The following is a 13,409-nucleotide window of genomic DNA, read 5'->3' as shown; positions in this document are numbered from 1 at the left end:
TGTTTGTTAATGTTACTTGCTTATTTCCAAGAAATTGTTTTCTAGCGAAGCATTTGAGTGGGAGGACAATAGAATTTGATAAGGTTAGTGAACCTGAGCATAATGATCAGAGTAGCGCAGCATCAAAAATTGGTTCCGGAAGCGGCCACGACGATCATGGCTCCCATGACTACAAAGTGTTATAGCCATGGAGATCGAAGTACATATTGAACCTTGTAGGTATGGTTTACTTTGTGATCAAATAAATGATTTGTGGACAAAGGATTGATTTTGAACAATGATAAACCAACTACAAACAAAGAAGTTATGATGGGCCCTGACTCCGTTAAAATGGCTATACGCCATGAAATCCAAGATAGATGAATACTTTTTGAAAGTAAATGCATCTATAAAATTGATGGACTTGGATGAAATATCCTTGAAGAAGCTTGACTTGTCGAAAAGTTGTTTACGACAAAGTTCAAAGAGTTGACTACGACAAGATTAGATCTTCCGTAGCAATGCTTATAGTCTATATGGATTATTCTAGTAATCACTACATATTTCTTTTATGAGATATGTTAATAGGATGGCAAAATATATTACTTATCAGAAGTGTGTATTAAAGGTGTATACAATATACAACCAAGAGTTTTGCTGATCCGTGGAATACTAGATAGATATACAAACTTCAATTTGATGAAGTGAGTATCGTGGAGTTGGAATCTTCACCGGATGAAATAGTCAAATAATTTTTGATTTCATCAGAGACGATGAAGAGGCTTGCATTTGCAAGAAATTAAGTGGGAGCGCTGAGACATATTTATAATACTTATGTAGATGACATATAGTTGGTTATAAATGATGTAATTATATACTTGATTAAAAGGTTTCATTGAGAAATTAAACTTCAATGAAAGGATATGGACTGAAACAAATTTTGTGTCAAGATCTATGAAGATAGATTGAAACACATAATATGTTTAAGTCAAAGTACATAGAATGGATATTGAAATAGTTCAATATAGAAATATTAAGAAAATGTTCTTATCATGTGAAGTTTTAACAAGACTTAAGTGTATCTGACACTCAATGAGTAAAAACACATGAGTGATTATAGATCACAAATGATATGTACACAATCAGATGTCATGTGCTCTTAAAAATGTTATGAGCATGTACCAGAATGGTTCATGTGATGATCATTGAAAAACAGTAAGAATATTCTTGAATACTTAAGAAGAATCAAGGATATATATATAGTTTTGTATGGAGAAATGACAAACAAATCGCTGTAAGGTGTTGCACCGATATTTGTTTTGTCACATATGAAAATAAAATTTCAATCTCAAATTAGACTAAGTGTTGTTTAAAAGGTAGCACAATGAGCTAGAAGTTGTCTATGCTAGATTTAGAAGAGTTCTAAATATTGTGACGGATTCTACAAAAGAAGGCAGAGTATGTCATTGTTTTGACAAATGACTGAGGATGTTGAGTCAAGAAGTTCTTTGAGAACTTGGTGTAGTTCCGATAGTGTCAGAACTTTGAAGCTATATTGTATGTGACAATATTGTAGGATAACGTTGCATAGAAAACAAAAAATTTCCTACGGCGAACACGCAATCCAAGCCAAGATGCAATCTAGAAGACGGTAGCAACGAGGGGATTATCGAGTCTCACCCTTGAAGAGATTCCAAAGCCTACAAGATGAGGCTCTTGTTGCTGCGGTAGATGTTCACTTGCCACTTGCAAAAGCGCGTAGAAGATCTTGATCACGATCGGTTCCGGCGCCACGAACGGGCAGCACCTCCGTACTCGGTCACACGTTCGGTTGTTGATGAAGACGATGTCCACCTCCCCGTTCCAGCGGGCAGTGGAAGTAGTAGCTCCTCTTGAATCCGACAGCACGACGGCGTGGTGTCGGTGGCGGTGAAGAAGTCCGGCGGAGCTTCGCTAAGCTACGCGGGCAATATGGAGGAGAGGGGGGCGGCTAGGGTTTGGGAGGGGTGGCCGGCCACTCTATGGGGGGCGGCCAGCTTGTGGTCTTGGGGTGGCCGGCCCCCTCCCTTGGCCCCTCATTATATAGGTGGATCCCAAGTGTTGGTGTCCAAGTCTTCGAATAAGACCCGAAACCAAAACCTTCCATAAGAGGGGAAAACCTAGCCCAACTAGGACTCCCACCCAAAGGTGAGATTTCCACCTCCCATGTGGGGGGTGGCCGGCCCCCTATGGTGGAGTCCACTTGGGACTCCACCCCATCTAGGGCTGGCCGGCCATGGAGGTGGAGTCCCATGTGGACTCCACCTTCCTTGGTGGTTTCTTCCGGACTTTTCTAGAACCTTCTAGAACCTTCCATAGAACCTTCCGCGACATTTTATTTCACATAAAATGACATCCTATATATGAATCTTATTCTCCGGACCATTCCGGAACTCCTCGTGATGTCCGGGATCTCATCCGGGACTCCGAACAAATATTCGAACTCCATTCCATATTCAAGTACTACCATTTCAACATCCAACTTTAAGTGTGTCACCCTACGGTTCGTGAACTATGCGGACATGGTTGAGTACTCACTCCGACCAATAACCAATAGCGGGATCTGGAGATCCATAATGGCTCCCACATATTCAACGATGACTTTAGTGATCGAATGAACCATTCACATACGATACCAATTCCCTTTGTCACGCGATATTTTACTTGTCCGAGGTTTGATCTTCGGTATCACTCTATACCTTGTTCAACCTCGTCTCCTGACAAGTACTCTTTACTCGTACTGTGGTATGTGGTCTCTTATGAACTTATTCATATGCTTGCAAGACATTAGACGACATTCCACCGAGAGGGCCTGCAGTATATCTATCCGTCATCGGGATGGACAAATCCCACTGTTGATCCATATGCCTCAACTCATACTTTCCGGATACTTAATCCCACCTTTATAACCACCCATTTACGCAGTGGCGTTTGGTGTAATCAAAGTACCTTCCGGTATAAGTGATTTACATGATCTCATGGTCATAAGGACTAGGTAACTATGTATCGAAAGCTTATAGCAAATAACTTAATGACGAGATCTTATGCTACGCTTAATTGGGTGTGTCCATTACATCATTCATATAATGATATAACCTTGTTATTAATAACATCCAATGTTCATGATTATGAAACTAATCATCCATTAATCAACAAGCTAGTTAAGAGGCATACTAGGGACTCTTTGTTGTTTACATATCACACATGTACTAATGTTTCGGTTAATACAATTATAGCATGATATATAAACATTTATCATAAACATAAAGATATAAATAATAACCACTTTATTATTGCCTCTAGGGCATATCTCCTTCAGTCTCCCACTTGCACTAGAGTCAATAATCTAGTTTACATTTGTAAAGATATAACACCTTGGCCTTCTGGTGCTTTATCATGTATTGCTCACGGGAGAGGTTTTTAGTCATCGGATCTGACACGCTCAGAAACGTATGTATTTTGTAATTCATTTGCGTCTCAACGCATCACTCATTTCCAAATGAGTTGGCATTAAATATGTTTGATCTTCTGGTGGAACCTTAATTCCGCTGTCTGAAATATGTCACTTATATTGTCACACACAATATAGCTTCAAAGTTCTGACTCTCTCGGAACTACACCAAGTTCACAAAGAACCTCTTGATTTAACATCCTTTGTCATTGTCAAAAACAATGACATAATCTGCCTTCTTTTGTAGAATCCGTCACAATATTTAGAACTCTTCTAAATCTAGCATAGACAACTTCTAGCTCATTGTGCTACCTTTTAAACAACACTTAGTCTAATTTGAGATTGAAATTATATTTTATATGTGACAAAACCAATATCGGTGTAACACCTTACAGTGATTTGTTTGTCATTTCTTCATACAAAAATATATATATATATCCTTAGTTCTTCAAAAGTACTCAAGGATATTCTTACTGTCGTCCAATGATCATCATATGAATCATTCTGGTATATGCTCATAACACTTTATAGCACATGATATCTGATTGTGTACATATTATTCGTGATCTATAATCACTCATGTGTTTTTACTCATTGAGTGTCAGATACACTCAAGTCTTGTTAAACCTTCACATGACAAGAACATTTTCTTAATATTTCTATATTGAACTACTTCAACATCCATCATATGTACTTTGACTTAAACTTATTTATGTGTTTCAATCTATCTTCATAGATCTTGACACTAAATTTGTTTCAGTCCATATCCTTTCATTGAAGTTAATTTCTCAATGAAAACTTTTTAATCAAGTATTTAATTACATTATTTATAACCAACTATATGTCACCTACATAAAGTATTATAAATATGTCTTAGCGCTCCCACTTAATTTCTTGCAAATGCAAGCCTCTTCATCGTCTCTGATGAAATCAAAAACTCTTTGACTATTTCATCTGGTGAAGATTCAAACTCCGCGATACTCACTTCATCAAATTGAAGTTTTGTATACCTATTTAATATTCCACGGACCAGCAAAACTCTTGGTTGTATCTTGTATACACCTTTAATACATACTTCTGATAAGTAATGTATTTTGCCATCCTACTAGAATAATCCATATAGACTATAAGCATTTCTACGGAAGATCTAATCTTATCGTAGTCAACTCTTTGAACTTTGTCGTAAACAATTTTTCGACAAGTCGAGCTTCTTCAAGGATATTTCATCCAAGTCTATAGATCCATTTACTTTCAAAAAGTATTCATCTATTATGGATTTCATGGCGCATGGCCATTTTAACGGAGTCAGGGCCCATCATAACTTCTTTGTTTGTAGTTGGTTTATCATTGTTCAAAATCAATCCTTTGTCCACAAATCATTTATTTGATCACAAAGTAAACCATACCTACAAGGTTCAATATGTACTTCGATCTCCATGACTAAAACACTTTGTAGTCATGGGAGCCATGATCGTTGTGGCCGCTTCCAAACCAATTCCGATGCTGCGCTACTCGATCATTATGCTCAGGTTCATAAACCTTATCAAATTATATTGTCCTCCCACTCAAATACTTCACTAGAAACAATTTCTCGGAAATAAGAAACATTGACAAACACTTTTGTCTTTGTCTCGTGGGAAGAATTCCCAATCAAATCTCTGGGATAACCAACAAAGACATTCATCCGATTTTGGTTGTAAACTTATTTACTTATGCTATGCATACCAAAATTTAAGAAAAAACTATCAGGTTTCTTACCTATGCCATAACTCGTATGGTGTCATTTCAACGGATCATGATGATGCTCTATTTAGTGTAAAAGCGGTAGTCACTAAAGCATAATCCACAAAAATATAATGGCGTCATAATATTTTTATCTCATCATTAATCCAACAAGGTTTGGATACATATCTTGAATACTATATCATCATTATGATATTCCAAGAAATGTGAGTTGTAGAACAATTTCATAACTCTCTTAGATGTTCGCTAAAACTCGTAATTCAAATATTTCCACCATGATCCAATCATAGATATTTGACTTTTCTATTACGATGATTTCCACTTCATGCTGAAATTTATTTGAATCCATTCAAATGTTTCAAACTTCTTCCTTATTGAATATATCCACATATATATACTCAATTCATTGTTGAAAGTTTTCATGAAGTAGAAGAATCTCCCGCACACAACTATGCCTAGTGAACGACATACATCATCATGTATTTTTCCACTAAGTTAGTTGCCCGTTCAACTTTTGGCCTATGAACGGTATTTTAATCATTCTCTTTAGAAAAGATTTGCAAGCGTCAAATGATTCAAAAATCAAATGACTCCAAAAATCCATTTGCATAGAGTTCCTTCATGCGTTCCTTTCTAACATGACCTAAATGGCGGTTCCACAAATAAGTGGAATTCAAATCATTTGCCTTATGGCATTTTTAGCATCAGTGTTATGTATGTGTGTTTCACCATTAAAATTTATAATAACTTATCCATCGTTCATGGAGTAATGTCATAATTTGAACAACTCATTGTTTTTATTTGACAAGAACAAAATAACAATTATTAAGTTCTTTATTATAAATTCTAAGGGCTAGATAGAATGCCAACGATGAACATAATAACACTTTATTTTTGTTCCAGACGTGCATTCCTATCATATTCCTTGTCAGTCATTTAGGCCATTGTATTCTTGTATTGCGTTGTTTTGTATGACACTTCATACCAACCAATATGGTACAAATACCCAAGAATTTCATTGTGTGACCAAACGAGGAATACATCCATAACACGTATATCATTGATATACACCTGAGCTAGACTTTCTAGTCTTTTCTTTTCTTTTCCGCTGCATATCTTTTGCAGTTTCTCTTTTAGCTTTCCTCATTATTCAGAAAAACACTTCAACATTAATAACTTCTAGGTTTGTTGGTCAAATACCAATAACCTTGAGGTTCTTACTTTGAAGTTGATCATCATATGACAAGTGTTCTAGATTTCACTTATTAGTAACTATGATGAACAATTTCACTCATAATTTTATCCATCAATTCATGACAACTTTTTGAGACCATGTCTGTACATGCTAGGCTCATAAAGTTTAACCTTGGTATTTGCATGTGCAAATCTAGCTTGCACCTGTTGTATGCACACGTAGAATCTATCACACCCGATCATCACGTGATGCTTCGAAACGACGAGTTTTAGTAACGGTGCATATTAAGGATGGTCACTTCATGGATATGCGAATATCGTTAGTGCCCCAATAGTTGGAGGATTGTGACGCCTTGCGTCTTCAACCTTCGTACATTCTCATAAAACTTATGAGTTCATGTAGTCTCACCAAATTATATTCTATCATCTTGTAATAAGGTCTTAGATATCACATATATCTCATACCTTGATTATTTCAAAACTAAATTTCCAGCTCCTTACTTTTCAAACAGATTTGAACTTCAAGTTTCACGGAGACAAGATAACTTTAGGTACTAATTGAAACCATAGCTCTTTGAATCAACAATGTGAGGTGTACTAAAAGTTTGCAATAGGACTTAATCAATTCTTGATTCTTTAACAATACGGTACCAATCCGTAAAGTTTCTTGTCAGATTTTAACAGTATTTCTATCTCAATAACAAGACTAGCGCATAGTAGAAAACGGATGCCAATTCTACAAATCAATTCAAAATACTACTCAGACTATGTTTATGATAATTAGTTCATGTTTTAATCTAATTACTAATGAACTCCCACTTAATACAACATCCCTCATAGTTGTTAAGTGGTACACGATCCAAATCCACTACACCAAAACCGATCATCACGTGAGATGATGTAGCTTCAATGGTGAACATCAACATGTTGATCATATCATCCATATGACTCGTGTTCAACCTTTCGGTTTCCGTTGTCCCGAGGCCATGTCTCAGACATGCTAGGCTCGTCAAGCAAACCCAAGTATTCCGCGTGTGCAACATGGCTTACACCCGTTGTATGTGAATCGTTGAATCTATCACATCCGATCATCACGAGATGCTTCAAACGACGAACTGTTACAACGGTGCATACGAGGAGAACACTTTATTATCTTGATATTAATGTGAGGGATCATCTTATAATGCTACCGTCGCGATCTAAGCAAAATAAGATGCATAAAAGGATTAACATCACATGCAGTTCATATGTGATATGATATGGCCCTTTTGTCTTTGCGCCTTTGATCTTCATCTCCAAAGCACGGACATGATCTCCATCATCTTCGGGCATGATCTCCATCATCGTCGGCGTAGCGTCAAGGTTCATGGCGCCGTCTTCATGGTTGTTCACCTCATGTAGCAACTATTACAACTACTTTGAAATACTACTCAACATGAAATTTAAAGACAACCATAAGGCTCCTGCCGGTTGCCACATACAATAATGATCATCTCATACATATTCATCATCATATCATGGCCATATCACATCACCAAACCCTGCAAAAACAAGTTAGACGTCTCTAATTTGGTTTGCATATTTTACGTGGTTTAGGGTTTTCGAGAGAGATCTAATTTACCTACGAACATGAACCACAACGTTGATACTAATGTTTTCAATAGAAGAGTAAATTGAATCTTTACTATAGTAGGAGAGACAGACACCCGCAAAGCCTCTTATGCAATACAAGTTGCATGTCGAACGAGGAACAAGTCTCATGAACGCGGTCATGTAAAGTTAGTCCGAGCCGCTTCATCCCACTATGCCACAAAGATGCAAAGTACTCAAACTAAAGATAACAAGAGCATCAACGCCCACAAACCATTGTGTTCTACTCGTGCAACCATCTATGCATAGACACGGCTCTGATACCACTGTAGGATAACGTTGCATAGAAAACAAAAATTTTCCTACGGCGAACACGCAATCCAAGCCAAGATACAATCTAGAAGACGGTAGCAACGAGGGGATTATCGAGTCTCACCCTTGAAGAGATTCCAAAGCCTACAAGATGAGGCTCTTGTTGCTGCGGTAGATGTTCACTTGCCGCTTGCAAAAGCGCGTAGAAGATCTTGATCACGATCGGTTCCGGCGCCACGAATGGGCAGCACCTCCGTACTCGGTCACACGTTCGGTTGTTGATGAAGACGACGTCCACCTCCCCGTTCCAGCGGGCAGCGGAAGTAGTAGCTCCTCTTGAATCCGACAGCACGACGGCGTGGTGTCGGTGGCGGTGAAGAAGTCCGGCGGAGCTTCGCTAAGCTACGCGGGCAATATGGAGGAGAGGGGGCGGCTAGGGTTTGGGAGGGGTGGCCGGCCACTCTATGGGGGGCGGCCAGCTTGTGGTCTTGGGGTGGCCGGCCCCCTCCCTTGGCCCCTCATTATATAGGTGGATCCCAAGTGTTGGTGTCCAAGTCTTCGAATAAGACCCGAAACCAAAACCTTCCATAAGAGGGGAAAACCTAGCCCAACTAGGACTCCCACCCAAAGGTGGGATTTCCACCTCCCATGTGGGGGGTGGCCGGCCCCCTATGGTGGAGTCCACTTGGGACTCCACCCCATCTAGGGCTGGCCGGCCATGGAGGTGGAGTCCCATGTGGACTCCACCTTCCTTGGTGGTTTCTTCCGGACTTTTCTAGAACCTTCTAGAACCTTCCATAGAACCTTCCGCGACATTTTATTTCACATAAAATGACATCCTATATATGAATCTTATTCTCCGGACCATTCCGGAACTCCTCGTGATGTCCGGGATCTCATCCGGGACTCCGAACAAATATTCGAACTCCATTCCATATTCAAGTACTACCATTTCAACATCCAACTTTAAGTGTGTCACCCTACGGTTCGTGAACTATGCGGACATGGTTGAGTACTCACTCCGACCAATAACCAATAGCGGGATCTGGAGATCCATAATGGCTCCCACATATTCAACGATGACTTTAGTGATCGAATGAACCATTCACATACGATACCAATTCCCTTTGTCACGCGATATTTTACTTGTCCGAGGTTTGATCTTCGGTATCACTCTATACCTTGTTCAACCTCGTCTCCTGACAAGTACTCTTTACTCGTATCGTGGTATGTGGTCTCTTATGAACTTATTCATATGCTTGCAAGACATTAGACGACATTCCACCGAGAGGGCCCAGAGTATATCTATCCGTCATCGGGATGGACAAATCCCACTGTTGATCCATATGCCTCAACTCATACTTTCCGGATACTTAATCCCACCTTTATAACCACCCATTTACGCAGTGGCGTTTGGTGTAATCAAAGTACCTTTCCGGTATAAGTGATTTACATGATCTCATGGTCATAAGGACTAGGTAACTATGTATCGAAAGCTTATAGCAAATAACTTAATGACGAGATCTTATGCTACGCTTAATTGGGTGTGTCCATTACATCATTCATATAATGATATAACCTTGTTATTAATAACATCCAATGTTCATGATTATGAAACTAATCATCCATTAATCAACAAGCTAGTTAAGAGGCATACTAGGGACTCTTTGTTGTTTACATATCACACATGTACTAATGTTTCGGTTAATACAATTATAGCATGATATATAAACATTTATCATAAACATAAAGATATAAATAATAACCACTTTATTATTGCCTCTAGGGCATATCTCCTTCAAATATGAGTGACTTATTTCAGACCGCGGAATTAAGGTTCCACCAGAAGATCAAACATATTTAATGCCGACTCTTTTGGAAATGAGTGATGCGTTGAGACGCAAATGAATTACAAAATACATACGTTTCTGAGCATGTCAGATCCGTTGACTAAAACCTCTCCCGTGAGCAAAACATGATAAAGCACCGGAAGGCCAAGGTGTTATATCTTTACAAATGTAAACTAGATTATTGACTCTAGTGCAAGTGGGAGACTGAAGGAGATATGCCCTAGAGGCAATAATAAAGTGGTTATTATTTATATCTTTATGTTTATGATAAATGTTTATATATCATGCTATAATTGTATTAACCGAAACATTAGTACATGTGTGATATGTAGACAAACAAAGAGTCCCTAGTATGCCTCTTAAACTAGCTTGTTGATTAATGGATGATTAGTTTCATAATCATGAACATTGGATGTTATTAATAACAAGGTTATATCATTGTATGAATGATGTAATGGACACACCCAATTAAAGCGTAGCATAAGATCTCATCATTAAGTTATTTGCTATAAGCTTTCGATACATAGTTACCTAGTCCTTATGACCATGAGATCATGTAAATCACTTATACCGGAAAGGTACTTTGATTACACCAAACGCCACTGCGTAAATAGGTGGTTATAAAGGTGGGATTAAGTATCCGAAAAGTATGAGTTGAGGCATATGGATCAACAGTGGGATTTGTCCATCCCGATGACGGATAGATATACTCTGGGCCCTCTCGGTGGAATGTCGTCTAATGTCTTGCAAGCATATGAATAAGTTCATAAGAGACCACATACCACGGTATTTAGTAAAGAGTACTTGTCAGGAGACGAGGTTGAACAAGGTATAGAGTGATACCGAAGATCAAACCTCGGACAAGTAAAATATCGCGTGACAAAGGGAATTGGTATCATATGTGAATGGTTCATTCGATCACTAAAGTCATCGTTGAATATGTGGGAGCCATTATGGATCTCCAGATCCCGCTATTGGTTATTGGTCGGAGTGAGTACTCAACCATGTCCGCATAGTTCACGAACCGTAGGGTGACACACTTAAAGTTGGATGTTGAAATGGTAGAACTTGAATATGGAATGGAGTTCGAATATTTGTTCGGAGTCCCGGATGAGATCCCGAACATCATGAGGAGTTCCGGAATGGTCCGGAGAATAAGATTCATATATAGGATGTCATTTTATGTGAATTAAAATGATGCGGAAGGTTCTATGGAAGGTTCTAGAAGGTTCTAGAAAGTCCGGAAGAAACCACCAAGGAAGGTGGAGTCCCGGTGGGACTCCACCACCATGGCCGGCCAACCCTAGTGGGGGAGGAGTCCCAAGTGGACTCCCCCATAGGGGGCCGGCCACCCCCTCCATGGAAGGTGGAACTCCCACCTCAAGTGGGAGTCCTAGCTTGGGTAGGTTTCCCTATTCTATGGAAGGTTTTGGGTTCGGGTCTTATTCGAAGACTTGGAGTCCAACACTTGGGGTTCCACCTATATAATGAGGGGCCAAGGGAGGGGGCCGGCCACCCCAAGACCACAAGCTGGCCGCCCCCCTTGAAGTGGCCGGCCACCCCCTCCCAAACCCTAGCCGCCCCCCTCTCCTCCATATCTCCCGTGTAGCTTTAGCGAAGCTCCGCCGGAGTTCTCCACCGCCACCGACACCACGCCGTCATGCTGTCGGATTCAAGAGGAGCTACTACTTCCGCTGCCCGCTGGAACGGGAGGTGGACGTCGTCTTCATCAACAACCGAACGTGTGACCGAGTACGGAGGTGCTGCCCGTTCGTGGCGCCGGAGCGATCGTGATCAAGATCTTCTACGCGCTTTTGCAAGCGGCAAGTGAACGTCTACCGCAGCAACAAGAGCCTCATCTTATAGGCTTTGGAATCTCTTCAAGGGTGAGACTCGATACCCCCTCGTTGCTACCATCTTCTAGATTGCATCTTGGCTTGGATTGCGTGTTCGCGGTAGGAAAATTTTTGTTTTCTATGCAACGTTATCCTACAATAGGTGTATGCCTTTTGGTTTATGTAATGCTCCTGCTACTTTTCAAAGATGCATGTCTGCTATTTTTCATGGCTTTTGTGAGAAGATTGTAGAGGTATTCATGGATGATTTTTCTGTCTATGGGAATTCCTTCGATAATTGCTTGCGAAATCTTGATAAAGTTTTGCAGAGATGTGAAGAAACTAACCTTGTTCTTAATTGGGAGAAATGCCACTTTATGGTTAATGAAGGAATTGTATTGGGACATAAAATTTCTGAGAGAGGTATTGAAGTTGATAGAGCTAAAGTTGAAGCAATTGAGAAGATGCCCTATCCAAGGGATGTTAAAGGTATTCGTAGTATTCTTGGTCATGCTGGGTTTTATAGGAGATTTATTAAAGATTTCTCTAAGATTTCAAAGCCTCTTACTAATCTTCTTCAAAAAGATGTACCTTTTGTTTTTGATGATGATTGTAAGGAAGCTTTTGAAAACTCTAAAGAAAGCCTTGACAACTGCTCCTGTAGTTGAACCTCCTGATTGGAATTTACCTTTTGAAATTATGTGTGATGCTAGTGATTTTGCTGTAGGTTCTGTCCTTGGACAGCAAATAGATAAAAAATTGATTGTTATTCATTATGCTAGTAAAACTATTGATGCTGCTCAAAGAAATTATGCTACAACGGAAAAAGAATTGTCAGCTGTAGTCTTTGCTTGTGACAAGTTTAGACCTTATATTGTTGATTCAAAAGTTACAATTCATACTGATCATGCTGCAATTAGATACCTTATGGAAAAGAAAGATGCTAAGCCAAGGCTTATTAGATGGGTGCTTTTGTTGCAAGAATTTGATTTGCATATTATAGATAGGAAAGGTGATGATAATCCTGTTGCTGATAATTTGTCTAGATTGGAAAATATTGCTTATGATCATGTTCCTGTTAATGATAGTTTTCCAAATGAACAATTGGCTGTAATAAAGGTGAGCTCGCGAGATAGTCCTTGGTATGCTGATTATGCTAACTTTATTGTTTCCAAGTACTTGCCTCCAACCTTTTTAGCTCAGCAAAGGAGGAAATTCTTTTATGACTTAAGGCATTATTTTTGGGATGACCCACACTTATATAAAGAAAGAGTGGATGGTATTATGCGAAGATGTGTTCCCGAATATGAACAACAAGAGATATTGAGTAAGTGTCATGGTAGTGTTTATGGAGGACATCACGCCGGAGATAGAACCACGCAAAAGGTTCTACAATCGGGTTTCTATTGGCCGACC

Source organism: Lolium perenne, chromosome 1 (genome assembly GCF_019359855.2).
Source record: "Lolium perenne isolate Kyuss_39 chromosome 1, Kyuss_2.0, whole genome shotgun sequence".
Taxonomy (NCBI): domain Eukaryota; kingdom Viridiplantae; phylum Streptophyta; class Magnoliopsida; order Poales; family Poaceae; genus Lolium; species Lolium perenne.
Note: the sequence above shows the minus strand (reverse complement) of the source record.